The following is a 21,286-nucleotide window of genomic DNA, read 5'->3' as shown; positions in this document are numbered from 1 at the left end:
CAATATTATGAAACAGGGAACTGATATACAGGAAGAAAGAGAGGGGTTGGTGGATTAATAGTCCCAGTGTGTTAGGAGAACAGATGTAGCAGAAATGGTTCAGGAAACGAGACAGAAGGATAGGCAGATGTGTTCAGGGAGGATATTTGAATTTAGTATTGCAAAGCTGGGAAAGTTTTGTAGATGACAGTGTCCAGAGGGCGCCCAGAGGAGTCAACAGATGAGGTAAAGTGGAGATCTTGGAGACAGCAAGGTGGTGATGCAAGACTGCTGTGTAATTTGGGTCAGCGACATTGCCTTGGAATCATCTAAGACAAACATAAGAGTTGGAATGGAGATTGAGACCATGATCCAGAATCTTCAGTTAATGAGGCATGCATTCCAGATGGCAGTGGCATGAATTTTAAATATCATTTTCAGTAGAGACTTTCTGATCACTGTAGAATAATAAATTGAAAGGAGAGAGTATAGTATAGAGGCTTTTTAGAGCTAGCATTCAACAGGAAATTTATAACTATAAAGTGATCAAAGAGAGCAATGTTAGAACTTTCATGCCAAGACTTGCAAAAGAAGATATAATTTCTGATGTATTCTGGAAGTTTTGTCTTTGGTCCCCAAATGTTACATGGCATTGAGTAAATGTTTTCTTCACTTCCAAATAGATAAGAGGTAGGAAAAGTATAGATGAGCAGTTGGATGAAAGGTACCAAGGTGCCCTTCTCTCCTCTGCCCCTTTGCCTCTAATCTGGTAAGGTAGCAAGATTTGGAGTCACCATTGTTACTGCCAACAGCCAAGTCTGCACATATTTACATAACAGAATATGAAAGTGAGTTATGAATAGCAGTCAGTGTCATTTTCTTGTATTTTGATCAAAAAGATTTATAGAAATATCCTTGGACTAATGGACCTTGCTGGAAGTGGTTTCCAGATATCTCACCCTGCTGACTTGGACGTGAAATGCAGGAAAGCAGTGGGGGGTTGTGAGGGGACTGAAGAGACATAGGCAATTCCTGGCTCAATGTCAACTTCGAGAGGCTTTGAAATTTACTGTTTAATTGTAATTAACTAGTTAAGCACTTGATTTAATTACTAGTTGCTTCAATTAGAGGAGAATTTGGTGGGTAATTTTTTTAATTTCCAAGGCTTCATTTAGTGGGTAGATTCTATCTATTATAAAATGCATTTGCATGTAAGACTGATTTCTTCAATTGCTTTTTCATAAAGAATTCTAGAATTGACACTTTGAATAAAGTTCCATATTATGCAAAACAATCTTTTTAAAAAATATATAAACCGAACTGTTCTGATGAATTCACGGAGTTATCATGTGGTCTCTTTATTTACAGTCATTAGAATTTATGCTGTTCTCAGAAATTATACCTTATTACATGGCTTATATTTTTAATGCTAAAGGTGTTGTCTAATTACACCATAATTAAATGTAATTTATCAAATAGAAATAAAGACAAAACCAGTAATCAGAGACTTTTCCTCCATTCATAGATATTTAGTTGAGGTGTATCGTGTAATTAGTTTACCACTGTTTACTCTAGAACAAGTAGAATAAAATTGTCATCATTTTTCCTTTCATCATCTGACAGCACACTTGGAATTCATTTGCATAGGTTTACAATGGAAGTCATTACTCCCATCACAGATCTACTGTTGTATAACCAGCAAGGAAAAAGTGAAGTTTATGAAATGGTAGAGATAAGAAGATGGATTTATTGTTGAATAAAAGAGTTCAAGTTTTCTTTTCTTTTTTGGGGAGCAACTGATGTTCACATAGAACTCTTGTGATCTCAGGTTTGGCCAAATCTCCAAGAAGACAGATCCTATTTACTCCCACACACACAACAAGGTAGGAAAGACAACTGAGACATGACTTACAAAGGAGATGGCCTGAATCTGGTGCTCGAAACTTATTCCCTCACCCATCCAAAGCAATAAAGTGATTACAGTCAGAGAGGCTAAGCAGTATGAGATTGAAGATTTCTTCAGAATTGGTATGCTCAGTGTTCTTCTCCCTCCCCAAGGTAGAGAAGTGTGTGCGTGTGTTGGGGTGGTGGATTGTTTTCTTCTCATCTCAAATCTATTTAGAGGCACTGCATGAAAACCTCATGGAGACCCATCGATGTGTATCTGTGATTTGGATAATATAGAAGCTGAGGCAGGAGCTGCCTACCAAACAACTAAATAAAAAGAAGGATGCATTTCGGAAGTAAGTACACTCACACCAGTTACTGTCAAAGGTGTATATGTCCAGTCGTACTCTTTCAACAAGATGGGGTTACATTCATCTGTACCATATACATTTAATATAAAAGATTTAGCTTCCCAATGAGCAACTATATAACTGGTTTGAGTTCAGGATAAGGAAGCATCACTACCCCACCTCTCTACCTCGCCACCTCAATCCTTTCTTCACTCTTGGCTTTCTGGAGTAATGGTCTCTCTTAATCCATTTCTAATGGTTAACAGAATGGATGTTGGGGTTGGACACACCTGGAGTAGAATTTTGACTCTATTGCTTACTGATACATGAGAGCTTCTTGCAGTTTACTGAACTTCTTAGGCTTCTATTTTGCCATCTGTTAAATGGAGAAGATTATAGTGCCTACCCCATGGAGTTACTGTGAAAAATCAGTACCTGTAAAGTACTTAGCTCAGTGCCTGGCACATGGTGCTAAATAGATGTTAGCTATTATATAAAATATATATTAAAAATGGTTGTCCACTCTAGAGTAGCCTAGTGTCCCCAATCCTATCCCAAAATACAGATTCAGGAGTTTCTCCTCTGAATTCAGTTGGCAGTCTTGTGATCTCTGTTGGTGTTAAAAAGTCTCGAGTGTTGCTGGGAGATGTCGCACTGAGCAGCTGAATGATATAGAAGGGGAAGTCTCATATCCGTCCTATGGTTAATGGGCAGAAGAGGCTTCTGCATAAAGTCAGGAAAATATTTCTGTTGGTGAATTGAGTTGGCAGAAATATCTGTATGTAGCTACCAAGTGTTCTCACTTAAATGGTTCATGAAATGACCAGCTGCGTCAGTTCCCTGGCACCCCTATGGGTCCGAGGCATTTGAATGTGTCTCTTAAAAAAGTCTTCCTCCAGAATCTTTCACCGCGAAATTTTCCAAAGATTATACTCTGGAAACTGTTTTGGGAGTGACACTCCAGGGGTTTGAATCCTGGTATCCTTTTAACTTCCCTTTCTTAACCCCATCTGAGCCAAAGCTCAATTTCTCCTATTTTTTCCACAACAGGACTTAGTGAGACATTGAGAAAGACCAGATGTTAGCAACAAAAAATATGTTTACATTCCTAGAGGATAAAAAGAGAGTTGGGGAGGCTGTTGCTTTTCAAACCACAGCTCGTGTATAGTTTAAGAGAAAAAGGTGGTACTTTCCCACGATACTTTCTCTTTATGCATCAGATAGTTTCACTTGTTGCAGAAAAAAAGGAAGTGAGGAAGAGATGAAGTGAGGAGGAGAAAGAGAAAGGAAGGTAAAGAGAATCTTTTTATTGCTTGTTACATATATGCACACATACACATTTATAAATAGCTAGGCAGCCGTCACTCACTGTGTGCTAGGCTCTGTGCTAGGAGCTTTTTTTCCTAATCTGAATCTTTCCTTTGATCCTAAAAAAATGGGATCATAATCTCTGGTACATACTAGGAAATTATGGTTCAGAGGAGTTAAATACCTTGCCTGAGTTTACATGGCTAAGTAAGGGGCGGAAACTTACACTGTCTCACTCCAAAGGCCATGCTCTTTGCGTTATACCATGATATCTCTGATTACTCGTTTAGTTAATTTTTATTCCTTATGTAGAGATGACCAAAAAATGGGTATTCATTTGGAAAAAGTAACATAATGATTTGGACATTGGACAAATATCTATCATATCCATCTTGATCCTTTAAAATTTAAACTTCCTTAAGATATCACTATCTGTATTATATTTTGAAAATATTTTTATTTATTTCTCATCTTCATTAAAATGTACCATAATTATTATTTCACTGTTTAACACAAATAAGAAAGAACATAAAAGAAAAAAAGCCTAGTATTTTATTTTATTTTTTTTTGTGAGGAGGACTAACCCTGAGCTAACATCTGATGCCAATCCTCCCCTTTTTTCTTGAGGAAGATGGGTCCTGAGCTAACAACCGTGGCCATCTTCCTCCACTTTATATGGGACTCCGCCACAGCATGGCTTAACAAGCAATACGTCGATGCACGCCGGGGATCCGAACCTGCGAACCCCAGGCCGCCGCAGCAGAGCGCACGCACTTAACAGCTTGTGCCACCAGGCCGGCCCCAAAAGCCTAATGTTTTTATTGGCGTCAGTATGTGCTTATCTCCAGTGGAATTCATGTATCTTGATGTACATCTTGTTGTTTTTGCTATTACTAAATATCTAAACAATTTTCTATACTTTGCACTTAATTTTATATTTCTTTTTTCCTATTTGTTGCTGACCGGAGCAGCACAGGGACAGATGATGATGGGGCATTATGAGTGTAGTGGAATTCCGGGTTAGGGCCACCGCTATTACATCAGCCATTGACGAGTCACATTTCCATGTGAATATTTTCTAGAATTTTGGGAGGATATAGAAACACTGCTATGGAGAGAAGATAATTTCTACCTTTAAAGTTGCTTAAAACTAGTGTTTTACTTAGGAGTCTTTTCCTTTACATATTTAGGTTAATGTGTCTACATTTAAGAGTTCTTTCCTTTTCAATATTCATGTTTTGGTTTTAGCACCTTTTCCGCGTAAAAAGCAGAAGGAAATTGCTGCCGTCCATTTTCAATTTCCCTTAGGATTCAGAAATTCTGTACGCCAGAAACTTAAATCTCAAAATATTACGGATCCACTTGAGCACTGTCCGAGTGAGGAGGCTGAGGCAGCGGGGTGAAAGTAATGGATGAATGCTTATTTCCTTCTCTCTTTCTAGACCACAAAATCTAGAAGCAGGGTCTTCTGCTTTTTCTCTTGGTGTGGACGACAACTTGGGGCTCCCCCCTTCTCAAAGTGAGCGCTCCAGCAGACAGACAAGAGAAAACCAGTAGGTGAAAGTTATGTCACATCGTGAGTTATTTCTTTTTTGAAAATTATTTTTATTTTCATTTTTATTTGTTTATCGTCCCGCTTGCTCTCAGAGCACACACAACTCAAAAGTAACATAATTGGTTGGAAAGAGCATTGGAAACTTATCTCCCTCCCCATGGATTCCTGTCTCCCAAATTGGAGTCAAGGTTAAAATAACCCGGTGCTGATCGTCATATCATCTAATGCTGTCTAGACACGGTGAAATGTTCTCATGCGCAGTTTTGCAGACAGGAAAAACACAGGTTTGCATAAATTGCTGGCTCAACCCTTCTGGGATATGATTACAAAAGGAGAACTCTGATTTTATTTCTTATATATTTTACAGCAAGGAAAATGAGGGAGTGAAAGCCATTTTGTGGACTCTGTTCCATGGGGCAGGAGCCTTGCTCCGTAGAGTCCTCAATGTCCAGGATGAGGGTAGAAAAAAAAATTCTATACATGCTCAATTTTAACTGTAGTGTCCAGGCTCACTCTTTCCTCCAGCTCATATTTCGTCTATTTTTTTTGTCATCATATTCCTTGCTGGGCCCCTTCTGCTTAGAGCTCTTTTTAAATAAAGACACTTACAAATTTATTTTTTTTGAGTGATTGGGAAAATCCTTTGTCTCCATTTTCACCTGCTCTATAGCAAAACTTTTGTCATTTGCTTTTTTATTTCTGTTCCTTTCCTTCTATGTACTAGTGGTTTTTGACATAGGTCCTATGCTGGATCCTTTTTCATTATGATTCATCTTGAAAAGACATGAGATCTTCCCAGGTCAGAAGTCTATAGGAGGGGTGTGTGTGTGTGTGTGTGTGTGAGCACACAAGCGTGCATTTGATTCAGGCTAAAGGGACTGTCTCTGTTCCTAGGTCATGTGTGTGAGTTAAGCGATCCTTCCTTGTGCTTCAGCTGATATATCTGGGGGTGTGGGGCCTCACTTGCTCTCCACCCCCAGCAGAGAGCCTGTGCAATATCTCATTCAGGCCATTTTCTGATCCAGGTCCTACCATATGACATTCATTGGCTAATATTGGTTGTTATTGTTATTACAAAGTTATCATGTGTTTTTGTATTATTAGGATAGTGAAATGTTCTGATTATGTCACTGAGAATTGCTTACATTTAGAATGCCGTGGTTGTCATTTTGTGTAGGGCCTCTATGGCAAAAATCAGATCCCCAAATATTCAGAAATAGTGTTTTCCTGAATAAAAGTATTCAAGTATAACAGAAGTCTATACTTTTAGAAATGAAAAAGACCAATGATTGTTTTTTAAAAGATAGCTCATAGGTTCCCGTGTGGAAAGTTCTGTAGCTAATAAATAGCAGAAAATAAGTGACTTATGCTGTTACAAATTTAAATTATTTTCTCAAATCATATATATACGTAGTAACCAATCAAGCAGATCAGAAGGGCTTGTGATGCAAAGTAAAAATCACTACCCTCTTCTCTCCTACCCCCTGACCCACGGCCCAGAGGAAGTCTTTTACAATTGTTGTTCTGTTTATGATATTCTTAACTAGAAAATGTGATCATGCCTCTATTTTCTGCTTTACCAACTTAATAAAATATCTATTGATTGTTTACTATAAAGAGTCGTTCTCATTTTACCTGTCATTTTTCAGACATTATTTTGAGAGTATAAATTTGAGATTGGGGCAAAAATTAGATCGGTTGAGACAGAACGGGCATGAAGGAGTCAGAGACAACAAAAATTGTCAATTCTGTGGAGTTTTGCTCTAAAGGGGATTGGAAAATGGGTCTATAGTTGGAGAGAGATGTGCAGTCACGAAAGGTTTTTGTTTTCATTTGTTTCGTTGGGACTAGAGAGCTTACATGTTTGTAAGTCAACGGAAATGATCCAGGAAAGATGGAAAAAGTGTTTTATTTGTGCAGAAACTATTCTTAGCACCCTAGCTCTGTCTGTGTCTATGTCTGTCTATAGCTATATATCATATCTACACGGATATATTCATTGAATCCTTACAGCAGCCCTGTGAGATAATATTATTATACCCATTCTACAGGTAGCAAACTTGGGGACTGACAAGTGACATTCTCAAGATCACAAGCTAGTAAGTGGCCATGGATTCAAAGTAGAATGTCTAGATTAAAAACCAGAGACATTGGTCGACTGCCTCTGATACCAGTTCATTTTTAATATTTCTGTTAAGTAGCGTTTACTTCTCCCACTGGAAGACTTTAGTATCTTCTCTTTGTAATTGGCATTCTGAAGTTTTGCACTATTTTATCCAGTTGTAGTTCTTTTTTGTTGAACACCAGAAAGGCCATTTCAATCTAAAAACCATGGCCGGTTCAAATCTGTGGGATTCCCTTTCATAGTCATCATCAGCACTCATCATTATCATCATTTCCTCCTCATTAGTTTTCTGTTGCTATGTAACAAATTACGACAGACTAATGCCTATTTACAATTTCTCAGTTCTTTACGTCAGAAGTTCAGGTGGGTTCAGCTGGGTTCTTGGATTAGGGTCTCACACAGCTGAAATCAAGGCGTTAGTAGGGCTATGTTCCTTTTAGGCTGGAGGGGAGAATCTGTTTCCTTGCTCATTCTGGTTGATGGCAGAATTCATTGTCGTGTGACTGTAGAACTGAGTCTCCTGTTACCTTGCTGACTCTCATCCGGGGACCACTCTCAGCTCCTAAAAGTAGCCCGTATTCCTCGGCACATGGCCCCACTCCATCTTAAAAGCCAGCAATGACATGTTGAATTCCCTTTATGCTTCAAATCTCGACTTTTTCTTCTGCTACCAGCCAGAGAAAATCCTATGCTTTTAGAAGGCTCATATGGTTAGATTAAGCCCACCCAGATTAACTTAAACTCTCCTGATTGACAACCTTACTTACGTCTGTAAAATCCCTTTTGCCATGGAACGTAACATAGTCACAGGTGTGACATCTCATTATATCTTGTCGTATTTACCATTTTCGGGGTCAAATTTGGAATTCTGGGGCTACCATGTCCACTCTCCCTTAATTTTTCTCTGTTCCCTTCCACTGTCGCATGTTGGATTTTGTAGAATGCTCTTCCGTACTGTTTATGTTTTCTTTCATATTTCCCATCTTTTTGTCTTTTTCTTCTATATTTTAGGAGATTTTGTTTTCTTTTCAATTTCATTCTCTTTTGGAGAAATTTAATTTTTTTTTCTAAGAGGTTTTTCTTGTTTAATTTTTAAGCAATGGTATTCTGATATTGTTTTATGGTGTAATATATTCTTGAACTCACTATTACATAATTAAAGATTTTTAAAAGTTGGTTTCTGTGTTCTGAATTACCTGTTTTCTCTGGTGGTCACTTTTACTATGTTTATTTTGAATTTTAGCTTTTATGTTTCTGGAATTATATATAGTGATTCTTCGTTATATGTTCATATTGAGGACAGTGTTATTGAGAGAATGTAGTGGGTTTCCTTTGACTCTTTTTAAATAGGTCTGTTTCTTTAGGTGGTTGAGAATTTCAACTTGGGGCAAGGTATGGGACTAGATGGGGCATTTTACTGATAGACCTTGAGGAGCACAGGTAGAGAGCTATCTGATCAACTGTGGGCCAAAATGTAAGAATAAGAATTTTTGGAGGGTACTCACTTCAGAGTCATACTTCGACTTTCTCTAAACAGATGATTTCAATTTTTTTTAGAGTATGTTATCAAGTGTCATGCCTGGGGGAAAGCCTGGCTGTCTATGCAGAGGCTCTGGAAGAGAAATTAGGTTGCTGACTGGTAAATTTATTTTATATAATATTTTTAATGAATTTTCCTGTTTTCAGTGTTATTTCTCACTTTGGTTCTTTGTTGCATCAGTTGACTTTGAGCCCAAATCCTCCCCAGGTTGCTTTCAAGTGAATATTTTCACAACTACTCAGCAGTATTTTTATGGTATATTATGGCCTGTAGTTTTTTCACCTCTGTTTCATCTGTCAATCTGCTCACATATACCTTCATCTTTGAAAAGTTTGTTCTAATCTCTTGTATTCTCTGATGCACCTCTCATTCTTTTCTTTGGTAGGAAATTATTTATTTTGTATTTCAAAATCTTCCAAGAGTAGTTGTAGGGGTGGATAAAAGGCAAATACATGTTTCCAGCCTTCCATCTTAGATTGGATGTGAAAGTATGACTTTTTTTTAACAAATAGATGGATTGGTTAAGTATATTCTGAATTAGCTCATTTTAGCATAGTGATTAAGACCACAAGTTTAAAAAGACTTCAGTTTAAAACCAGCTGTACCACTTGCTAGCTGTACCCCCTTTAACTGAATATTTAACCACAGTTACCTCAAGAGGACAATGGTTGAAACTATTAGTTGAGATAACACAGGATTGACATTTAGAACAGAGTATATCCCGTGTTAAGTGCTCAATGAATAGTAATTACTATAATAGCAAGATAATGACAGAGAAATAACTGTGTGATCAAAGTAATATGGGTTATTTGGTTTATACCATTGGTACGATCATTATCATTATCAAATATTGATTGAAACCTATGATGTCATAAGCAATGAGAACACAAAGATATAATGGTAAAAAATTGTTTTTCTCTAAAGATAATTAAAAATAGTTATTGTGTGTAATACTTATGTATTATTTTTATAATGGTATAAGATCTTCCTTTGAGGAAATAGTTCCAATTTTATAATGCTTATGTATATTAAAATATTTCATTAACAGAAATTATTTCAATTAGGTTCTGTGTTTCTTTTCGATGGGTAAACAAATATATTTCTTATTTATATAATTTTTTAAAGGAAACACTTGAATATAATATATATCTGAAATACGAAAGTAGCTTACAACTTACATAATTATTTTAGTATATATAATAAAATAATTCTAATATATATAAATATAGTCTAATAAGTATTATATTTTATATATAATAATAAATACATATATCCTAGGCAAAGGGCCATGTTATTCACTATATCTCTGCTCCCTTGGTCAGACAAAAATTAATTCTAGTTAATGGGATGCTGGATGATTATTAGCTTTGAGAGTAGAAGAATATTGCTTCACTTTGAAGTTCTAAGTCATTTATCACTATGTGCTTGGGAATAATTCTGAGACTTCGTACACTAAATAAAAAGATCAGCAATACAAACTAGATGTATTCTGTTTAGAAATACATTAGGAAAAAAAGGATGTGTAAGTATACAAACAGTGGCCAGTTCACCCTTGGAATTTCATTTTTGCTATTCAAAACATGCTAGGTTATTATCTTAGCTTATGGGAGCTGTGACTTACTACAACATATTACCATGTCTATGGTAGCACTGAAAACATTTTGTCTTTCATGCTACTGAATTTTAGAATTTTTAAATTTCATCTGGAAAGCATGAATATTGTTACATAATTTATCTATTGCTACAGAAAATATATGAATTTACAAACTGGAAATCTTCCATTATTCATACCTTACACGATCTCTTTAGCATTTGTCACATTTGACAACATTTTGTTTAGAACTTCTTTTTGAACTCTCAATTTTGGTTCTTTTCCCACTTTTTTATTGTCTGTATTGCTAGATCTTCTTATACCTTTGATTATCTTCTTACTGTATATCCTTTTTTGAGGAAAACTTATCCACAACAATCATTCAGCTATCATCACAAAACACTAACATTTATCACGCCTGTGAATCCTGCCCAGTCTATTTTCTAAACTGTAATTCTCTGTCTCCTATCATCTATCGTCTATCTTTCTATCTACCTACCTACCTACCTGTCTATTACCAGCTTTTTTACAGCTATTTTACTGGAGATGTCTGCCTGAATGTCCTGGGAGGTATCTAAAACTCACCAGGTTACAAACCAAGAGAAGGCTTATTTATAGCATTCTCTATTCAAAAACGTTCCCCGTTTACTCCGTACAACATGTCCACTGCATCCAACAACAATCTCTGAATCTGCTACTTCTGACATGTTATTAGCAATATCATCAAACCAGTTTCTCAACTAGTAAATTCAGGGTCTTGTCAATGTCTCAATTTTCTTTTTTTTTTTGACTTCAACTTTTACTTTTTTAAAAAAAATTCAAAAATGATCACAACTTACTTTCTTCAGATTTATGACCAAACCATATTATTTTGTATTGAAGATATTTTTTAAATGTCTTCTTATTCCATTCCATTCTGACCTCCACTTTTCAAGTCTTTATTACTTTTTGCATCCTTTATTGTGTTTCTTTTTACCTATTTATATATTCTTAAAATCATTACAGAGAACCTATTATGAGCTAGTCACTGTGCCAGGGACTTACTTCAGATAGTAGTCAAGGAAGCCCTCTCACATGGTGACATTTATGCCAATGATAATGGGAAGATGATCAGAAGCCAAACTATTCTCACATCTCCTCTCCCTTCCAACGCTACTTCCTATCATTCATTCTCCACAGTGACTTCAGATTATTTTTTTCTAACACAGGTCTTTAAACACAAATATTGCTAAAGTGCTCAAATTTATTTAAGGACTCCAATTACTTATGATGTGAAATCCAAATTCCTTTAAGGCAGACCTCTGCCTTCTGTGCCAGCATGGATTCTTTCCTACTCTTTTTTTTGTACTAGGACAAAGATTTGTATTCTCCAACAAAATGTGAACAAAACAACACAACATAAAAATAAAAACTGTATGTTATACATTGTTCTTTGCACGTGCCTGAAATGCCCACCTACTCTTGTATGCCTACCTCATCCTTCAAGACTCATCTCAAGCATAACATCTTCAATGAGGCTTCCCTGAGAGAATTAGATTCTTCTCTATGCTCCCACATGCCCTCAGCTTCTAGAAAATACCTCTATTATAGCACCTCTCACATTAAAATTCAATCATCTTTTACATGTTTGTTTATTCAACTAGATTGAGCTTATTCAAGTCGGGGACTGAGCTATTCATTTCTGCTATTTCTGGCATTGCGCACAAAGCCCGGCCTATTCGATATTTATTACAAGTTTGATGAATGGTTAGATGGACGGATGGAGAGATAAATGACAAAAATTTGTTTTTTTCCAAAAATAATTGCTTTGAATATATCATTAGTCTTGCTCTCGGGATTTCAATGCCAACAGTTTCAAGAGATTTCAATGACATGACTTTTCTGACCCTAGAAATAAATTTCTATATTTTACAACTCCAACACAAAGAGCTTATAAAAACTTCTCAAGTTGTGCATTAGATTCTTTTATATTTTTAAGATTTGAGGCATGGAGGGAGGGATTAATGGAAATTCAAAGTGGGTTTGAAGGACATAGTAGTTACTTGTAAATAAGAACATTCTGTTTATCTTCTTCTAGTTCACTAAGAAAAAAAATGACAACAACACTGGGGAAAAATAGCTCGTGCATTTTAAATCACAACAAACAAAACTAATAAACAGCAAACCACAGAGACCTGTCAGCTGAAAGGAAGATACAGCATTCATTTTATAAACAATTCACTGGCATGTCAACAGACAATCTGGCAGGGAAAGAAAGTGAACAATATTTTTCAAGAAATATCTATTTTGCTGAATAAATCTTGAGCAAAATATTGTGTGAACTGTATGGATATGGAGTAAGGGCCGTGCAAAGTGAAGAGTTCATATTTCCAACATGAAGTATTTTTTTGTTGTTGAGATACATTTCCTTTGAAATTTGAAAATTATTCCAGTGTCATTAATAGTAACCCCTTTTCTACAATAGAACATTTAAATAGATGTTACAAAAGATTCTTCTCTTTCTAATAATGATGAGTCAGGTATGGTGATAGAAATAGTAAGATACAGGCAATTATCTTCATATTAGCAGTATGATTCAGGGGATAACAGAAGGAAGCCATAACATTGAAAACAGTTTAGAATTATTAACATGGAGACCAACTGATGTGATTATCCCCTCAACTTATCAAGAATTACAAAGATGATCAGATTGAACATTTAAAGTAATAGGATCCTTGTCATAGATTGAGTTCTCCCAAAAGAAGATTCTTAGATTTTGATTTAGGCACAGAGTATTTATTTGGGTGGTGATCTCAGAATGCTGGAGTGAAACAGTGGGGGGAGTGAGACAGGGATGGAGGGAAACCCAATCAAAAGTGGGTTCTTGAACTGGTTATAACTCTAGGCAACTGGGCTCAGTCTTACTGGGGACCCTTTGGGGAACTATGTAGAATGAATCTCAGAACAGTCCCTCCAATGAATATGAGGCTGGGACATCCCCCTACTGACACCCATCTTTCACTGACTGAAGGTTGCTCCTGGAGATGTATATTTACCGCACTTATGGACTGTGCCTTTAGAGTAGGACACTTTGGGAGCTTGAGGAGGGGAGCCTACAGTATGTGCAAGAACTGTCCATCACAGCTATAGCTGAAGGTAGAGCTGGTCCTACAGTGTGTGGTGTGGGGCACCAACAGTATCCAATGTATATGTGCATTTGCACTTAAATTTATAATTTCTCAAGCAGCTACTTTAAATATAAGGATGTATATTTCTGTAATTTAATTGCTCTGAGATCAAAAATAACCCAGTACTTAAAAATTTGCAAAATTTGAAACAAATTTGGAAAAGTCATAATGTGCCACTCATGACACATATGTGGTAAGTACATTCTAACATCTTGTTGTTGCTATTAACTAACAGGCTGGAGATAATTTGCTCTATGTAATTCTGAAGACATCATTTCAGTGAAGATCTCTTCTTGTAATTCTTCAAGACGTTTTTCTTTGAGGGGATCATGCTAACAAAATGGAAAAATGCTTCTGACATCTAAAAGAGTATCTTTGCCATCCATCCTTTTGTTGTAGGTAGAGCAGAGCTCCTCTTGGGCATTGGAACAGTAACTAATTTTTCTTTTCTTTTTGCTACTAAGCTATGTCTTAGATCCTCTATAAATATTATGTCATCAAACTTTTAACTTACAATAGTCATAAAATTTTCAACAAATACGTATTTCATTGTGAATAAGTCTTGAGCAAAATATATGTGAACAGAAGTTGGTTACCCTGTTTCAGGCGCTGTTCTAAGGAAAGTATCTGTATTAACATATTTAACCTTAATTAAAATACTGTGAGGTAAGAAGCATTATTTTCCTTATTATGTAGGTAATGAAACTGAGGCACAGTAAGGTTAAGTAGCTTCCTAAAGGTCATAGAGTTGCTAAGTATCTGAACTAAATTTCAGACCCGACTGTCTGATGCTGGAGTCTGTGCTTGTTAACAAAGCTACTAAGTGGCAATATCAGGATTTAAATCAGAGGGTAATTTAAACCTGGATTGATCTGATTCCAAAACCTATATGTTAATGGTTATTCTGCATCACGTTGCTTCAAAATCACCACTTCAATCCTCCTCTGTTTGTCCAACAGACTGAGTTTTCGAAGTGCAAATGGTGTCGCATCTCACCTCATCATTTGTCTGTTTGAAACCCTTCAAGCCTCCCCATTACTTGAAGGATCAGGCTCAGTTCCCTTTTAGGTAGTTCCTTTTTACCTGCTGGCTTCACATGCTGCCAATCTTTGAATGCCACATTCTAGTCACATTGATTTTCTTGCAACTACTCGTTTCACACTTCCCTACCTCCATGATTTACACATGGTACACATTTACACATCTTTGGAATCCTTCTCTGACTTCACTTGGTTTCACCCCATTTTTCTTTATAACATTAACTAAGGTATAACCACTTTATGAATATTGATTTTCATCTGAGGCAGGAAACGTTTTAAAGTGAAATGAGACACTATTAAAAAGCTATGTCAAGACAAGTGTAAACCAGCACTGCTCAGGACAATATGGGACTCATGGTCACCCCATTGATGAAGGTCTTCCTGTCTCCTCATCTCTCCTAATTTGAGTTAGGTACTCCTTTCTGTCCTTGTATCTTATCAATGTTATATGCTTTTAACGCGCTACTGAAATTAACCCTTTTTGAGAGTCTGTTTCACTAGAATGGAAAATTATTGAGGATAGGAGTTTTATTTTGCTCACCTTTGTACTACTTTCCAAGCTCAATTGATTGTAGGTACTCCATGAGTATTTGTGTAATGAATGGACTCAACGTACATTTCCAAAAGCTAACTACAGCAGGAGAGGACAGGTTTATAGGACTTTGGTTTAGTATACAGAAGTGGTAGCACTGGGTACTGGTGGGACTGATGTAAAAGGGATGGCCAAATTAGTGGAGGTTAAATCGGATTAATTTTTTGGCAGGGCTAAGGATTAGGGTTTGATCTCAGATGGAGAATTATCTGGTTTGAGGTGAGATTATATACTTTTGTCAAAACTGGATTAGTGGGAAGGACTGAGGTTACAGTGAGGGACGAAGGTAAGAATAAGAAATGCACGCAGCCTAGAAGTTTTGGCAGGGTCGGAGCTAGTATCAGCTTTCTCTCATAGTGAATTTAAACATGTCAAAATAATAGTATCTTAAAGTAATAATCATTTCCTTCTCTGTGTTCTGATTATATGTGCATATAATAGATATATGTACAAATGATTATTATGTATTTCTACTGCTACATCATATTGTATATGTGTGTGTTGGTATCTATTTGATTACATACTTGTTTCCCCCATTAAGCCATATGCTTCTTGAAGGACTAGGGACTATGTTTTACACATACTCTTTTTCTCTTTCCACCAGATCCATTGATGTGCCTGACATATAGTAGACATTTAACTAATCCTTTTAAATAAATGAAAAGTTTTCTCTATTTAACTCAGTCCACTTTCTATGTTTGATCCATCAAACTGCTGATTGTATCTTCACTAAATATGTGTTCAATTAACAATAGAATGTAATCTTATATTTGTTTTTGGCTAACTGATGAATTTATATTTTTCCATTACTCTACTGTAAGCATCATGAGGGCAAAAGTTATGTCTGTTGTGAATATTTGTATCCCTTCTGGTGAATATAGTGATTGGTACATAATAAAATTATTTTTAAAAATGTTGCATGAATGAAAAGTTGAAATGTGCAGATTTATCTTTGAAGAGGATAGGGTCTTTGGTGGGCTGACTTGGGTTTTCTAAGTGGAGTCCTCTCTCACATTTTTCATCCAGGATCTTCTCTATTCTTTGGACAGTTCTAGTGGCTGAGAAGTCAGTTCTTGCCTATGATAGTGAAAAATGTCGTATTTTCCTTGGTACCATTCTCATGACTTTTTCCCCCCCTGAGGTTATGTGTGTGGAAGCTTCAAGTTCAGAGTTAATTCATACATTTTGCAAGTATTTATGAAGTGGGTTAGTTATTTCTAGCATTCTGCCATCTTCCCTTCCTGGTCTGTTTTTTTCTGTCACTGACATCCTTACTCTAAGATCTTAGGTCAAGTGACTAGCTCCTCTCTCCCTCCTGCCCCTGACCCACTCTTTTTGAGAAATACTTCATGTGTTGGAATTATGACACCTTGAGTCTCGCCTTAAGTGAGAGGGTGGGAAGTGAGATGCAAACTACAAGCTTGAACTTAAGCTCTTACCAAATTTCCACTCTTATCTTTTAATAGATGTTTATTGAATAAAGGAATGAACCAATGGAGACTGAAGCAAAGATAATTGATAACTAAGATCTTAGGCAGCATTTATTAAGTAGCATTCAGGGGTGAAAGCCATGCTTTACTGAAGTTTTATATTTCCCATTTTTTGTTGTTATTGTTTGGTTTCTGATAGGTAATGCTTTTTATTTTTTAAGAGGCTAGTTTCTCCTCTGAATATTAAAAAAATATAGAATTAATTTAAAAATTACATATTACTTTCCTTTCAAATGATCCTTAGATAAAAGAATCTAGACAGTCATCTATGCTTCAGTCTAACCCAAGGCAGGAGCAATTGTCCTCTCTTGCCACTTTCCATTATTTCTGAGTCATTATGCACATAGTTCCACAGTCATATCACAGTTTGAAGAGAGAAGATAATACACCAACTCATCCAGAAAAAACCTCATATTTAATACTCATATACTTAGCGCACGTTATAACAGTTTTATTCTGTAGTATACAAAATATAGCATATTATTCAATTCGATCATTCATTCAACAAGCATTCCCTGAGTGCACATTGCGTGTCAGGTACTATGCCAGAGTTTGGGATGTAGAGGAGGATACAAGGTTGACCTACAGTCCTCGAGGAACTTTGGTGGAGAAGACAGGTACAATGCAACTGGATTAAAGGAGTAGGGAAAGAGGATGATATTTTTTTCTTCTTGAGAAGATCATAGACAGTGATCTTTAAAACACACACAAAGTAAAAGAATAGATATTTGTTTGAGAAAGCAGAGCTGAGCGGCTGGAGAATAAAGGAGAGGCCAGTGGGGAGCAGAGTGACTTGATTTGGGGGTTTTAAACATCGTGTTGCGGAGACAAAATGATGAAGGCTGGCCTGCCGGGTGGAGAGACCGAAGTAGGTTGATGCCTGTAATACGCTAACCAGGACGTGACGAGCGTCTGAAGCAAAGCTCTGGCGATGTGATCGAGAGGAGGGGGAAGTAGGGGGCTTGCTTAAGAGCAAAAACCCATTTCACGTGTGTGGTGAAGGCGACTGAGGGTTTCAGGAAGGCCCCGCCAGTGCTGGCTTCTTGCTGCTCGAGCGTCACGATCTTCTCTTGACCTAACGTTCCCAGGCAATCTTTCTCCAGGTTGCCACAGTACTTTTTTCCTGAAAGCGTATATCTTACAAGAATATATGGCGCCGTTAGAATATTACCTCGGAATGGTCACACCTAAGGGAAAGTGTGATAATTTTACCCATATTGGTAATGATAGTGAAATACTCACCCTGGAGAAGAGACATTTCCTTCATGTATTAAGTAAAAGTCACTAATAGGCAATGACGTTTTATGTCCGTGTCTTTGCCACAATAACTGGAAAACAAAAGTGTGTATGTTTTTAGAAATCTTAACATAAATTCTATTCACATCGCAACACAGTTCTCATTGCTATGGTAGTGTGTATATATATATGTACTTACTTCGGTAGGTAGGTAGTTACTTAGAGCCTGTAGTATCTACAAAAAAGCAGTTAATGAGGAGTCAGGATCTGAATTCTTGTCCTGCTTCTGCTAAAAATGTTTATAAAAACTTGAACAATTTATCTATGTAGCCTAAGTTGTAGATAATCTACTTTAAAATATACAAGTACCCTAGAGAAGGAAGAGGTAAGGATGTGAGGTTTAAGTAAAAGGACTAAATAAAAATATAAATAAAAAGATCTTGAGATAAAGAATCGTGGGTTATGTTTTTAGAGTTGTCAATGATTCGTTGCCTAGAGTAACCAGTTTATCTGAACACTATGAAGAAACTGTTGAAATATGTGAACTCTAAAATTATATGATTCCAGAACATTTTATTCATTTAAATAACTCTATTTAATAATAGTCAAAATATAATAACTAATGTTTATTGAGTATTTCTTATGGCCTAGGCAATGTGTATATTGATTATCTCACGTGCTTCCCCAACAACTCACGGCGAATCATGACTATTCTGTTTTAGAGAGAATGAAATGCGTTTCAAGGAGACATAACAAGTCTCAAGTCATAAATGGTGGCGCTGAGGATCATATATGTCTTGAGATCATGTACCCACACGCATACATACACACACAGTATGTTTGCAGAACTAAAATGAGGCAGAATATTGTAAAATTGTCTGATGAATTTTAAATGTCTTGATAATTATTTGAATAAATATTTGCCTGTTGTTGGGTAGTGGTCATATTTATTGATTTTCATATCTCCAGCAACAATTAAATTGTCTGGCACATAGCTGCTCAAATAATGTTAGTTAAAATGAGTTAAAAGATCTGAATATTGGTAAACAGTATTGTTCTTGGAATTGTTGGATATATGTCTGGGACTCTTGATAGACAGAGTAGATTTGGTTATTCTATGGGACAAAATCAGCTTTCCTGGCCCAGGATGATGGTGGAGGGAACCGTAAAGAATTGAAGGAAAAGAGAAAATAAAACAATCCATCCACAGAACTAGCACTGAGATGTTGGAATAATATTTATATAATACTTTGGGGTTTTTTCTATCAACTGTGTTGTTGCCAGACCAAATATATTTTTATTCTGAGCCTTTAAGTTTTGTTCTTTTCATAAGACATCGCCAATCATCTTTTATTCGTTCATTTTTTAGTACACTAAAATTCAAAGTTGAGAGCACAATTAGGTCTATTTGAATAACTAAGAGTTGAGGTAAAAGTAGCCCCAGTGGGAAAAAGTCATGGAGTCGCAGTTATAATTCACCTCCCTATTCCCTGCTGCTACCCTTGATACAATGTTCCTCTTTTAAATGTTATACCAAAACCTTTTTTAAAAATGTCACTAAGATATGTATCCCCAGGTGATATAAGGAAACATGATATTCTTCTTTCTACTACTCATTCTCTTGGGAAAAAGAATAATCTAGCAATTTATTTTGTGAGAACCTCTGTCACGGCTTTCAATCCAGCTTTCTTAGACCTCTTGTTAGCTAAGGAGTTATGTAACTTTTACATGCTCTTTTGAAGCAAAACTGAAGTCACATCTGTCTTTACATGTTGCTTCCTACTGTTAGTAACTTTTATTTTCAAGTTTTTCTTCTTTTTAAGGATTTGTCTTATTAGATTTCATTTTTTCAGACATTTTTCAGGAAGCTGCTAGAATGTTTATCCTCTTTTCAATGGCTTCCTGCTGTTTTGGTACTAGAAATAGTTCCACTGGTGCCATCATAAGTTTTTCACAAATTTATTCCCATATCATTATTAGTCAAATAATCATAAAGCAAGGAACCTTGGCTTGGTGGCCGGCCAGTTTTTGTTCAAATATGTTTTCTTTTAATTTGTCCTTAGTTTGTCTTGGAAACAAAAATGCGCATAAAAAGTAGCCATGAAAAACTGCATGTCATTAATCATATGGTGGATTAAATACATTGTGTGGTTCCGGAAGGGAAAACTAGAACCAATGGGTACATGTTATATAGAGAAAGAGTAATTTATTATGGGAATTAACTCTATAGGGTTGCAGTTGTCAGAATTTTGAATGATAACCAATTCTATATCTTTGAGGATATTTAAGAAGAGATTTAATGATCTCTTGCCTGAAATGTGATAGAGGAAGTTATATACACACAATATAAGTAGAGTTGAATTAAATGATTTAGGATTTTTTTGACTATAAATATGTAAATGCACTCATGATTACGTACTTACTTGTATGTACACACGTATTTCTCTAGATTATGTGTCTGTGCGTGTGTGATAGAAAGGGTTGGACATAAAATGTTGAATAGAGAGAATTTATGGCATTTTAATTAAAAAAGGAAACTCCAACTGTTTGAGAGATATAGGCAAATTGGTGGATGCTGAGGGGAGCCATTATACCACCACTGACACGTGGTAACCATTGCTGAGACCAAGCTGGTGACCTATGTGCTGGTAAAGAGTCAGCCAGGCAGGCAGCAGATTCATTGTGATTTGTGGATTCCTAGAATGTGAGAAGTGATGATAAGGCAACCCAGATACTGAGAAGTCAGGGTCAGAAAATGTGATTGTTTTCAACTGGGACATTTCCAGTGACGTTTTCTGATGGCTTCTAAGACTTGATGAGTGTGAAGTTTAGACTGAGAAGAAAGTGATTTACTTCACTTAGGGAAGTTTCTTCCAGAACAGTTTTGGGAAAGGAGGGAAGTTACTGCACGTCCAGAAAACTGGGAGATCAGACACAAATCTTGTATGCCTAGACAGTGATGATACCGGGAACTGCCTGGAATGAGCTGGGTTTGTGCTTTAAATCTATTACAAGGGAAATGTGACACTGGACAAGGGATACAGTCCAACATGTTCCACAAAGGAACAGAATTTTGGTGTTTTTGAGAGTATTGCCTGTGTGTGGTTGTGGGACAAAAGCTGGGAGGTGTTACAGCTTCAGAATATGTAAATTTCCTTTAAAAAAATGTGTGAATGCTAGTCTCAAAGACAGAACTCTTGAATTAACAGGGATAAGATGGGGAGCCCTCTTGAAGTACAAAGATGCTTCTGGTTTAACCACATAGCGATCCATAAAAGAGCTCAGCCTGCAAAACTGTTCACATACAATTGTCACTTAGCATGCTCATATAGTACACTAATTTATTTTTTAATTATTTTTACCGTGCTAAAATTTACCATGCCTAAATTGGTAAATACCAAGATTAAATGTTTCTTTCTCTATCAA

General features: G+C 36.3%; 1 long non-coding RNA gene across 2 annotated transcripts in view; it reads left to right on the top strand.

Moving 5' to 3' along the window:
• Window positions 1-21,286, top strand: part of LOC131403140 (uncharacterized) — a 49,191-nt gene that overhangs the window by 6,866 nt on the left and 21,039 nt on the right. The window contains exons 3-4 of one of the 2 annotated variants that reach the window (XR_009219230.1): window positions 8,762-8,843; window positions 13,738-13,901. This is a non-coding gene — a long non-coding RNA (uncharacterized LOC131403140). The remainder of the gene's footprint in view (window positions 1-8,761; window positions 8,844-13,737; window positions 13,902-21,286) is intronic. The other variant, XR_009219231.1, reaches the window with a different exon arrangement.

This window comes from Diceros bicornis, unplaced genomic scaffold, assembly GCF_020826845.1.
Source record: "Diceros bicornis minor isolate mBicDic1 unplaced genomic scaffold, mDicBic1.mat.cur scaffold_55_ctg1, whole genome shotgun sequence".
Lineage (NCBI taxonomy): Eukaryota > Metazoa > Chordata > Mammalia > Perissodactyla > Rhinocerotidae > Diceros > Diceros bicornis.
This window is presented reverse-complemented; position numbering and strand designations above follow the sequence as displayed.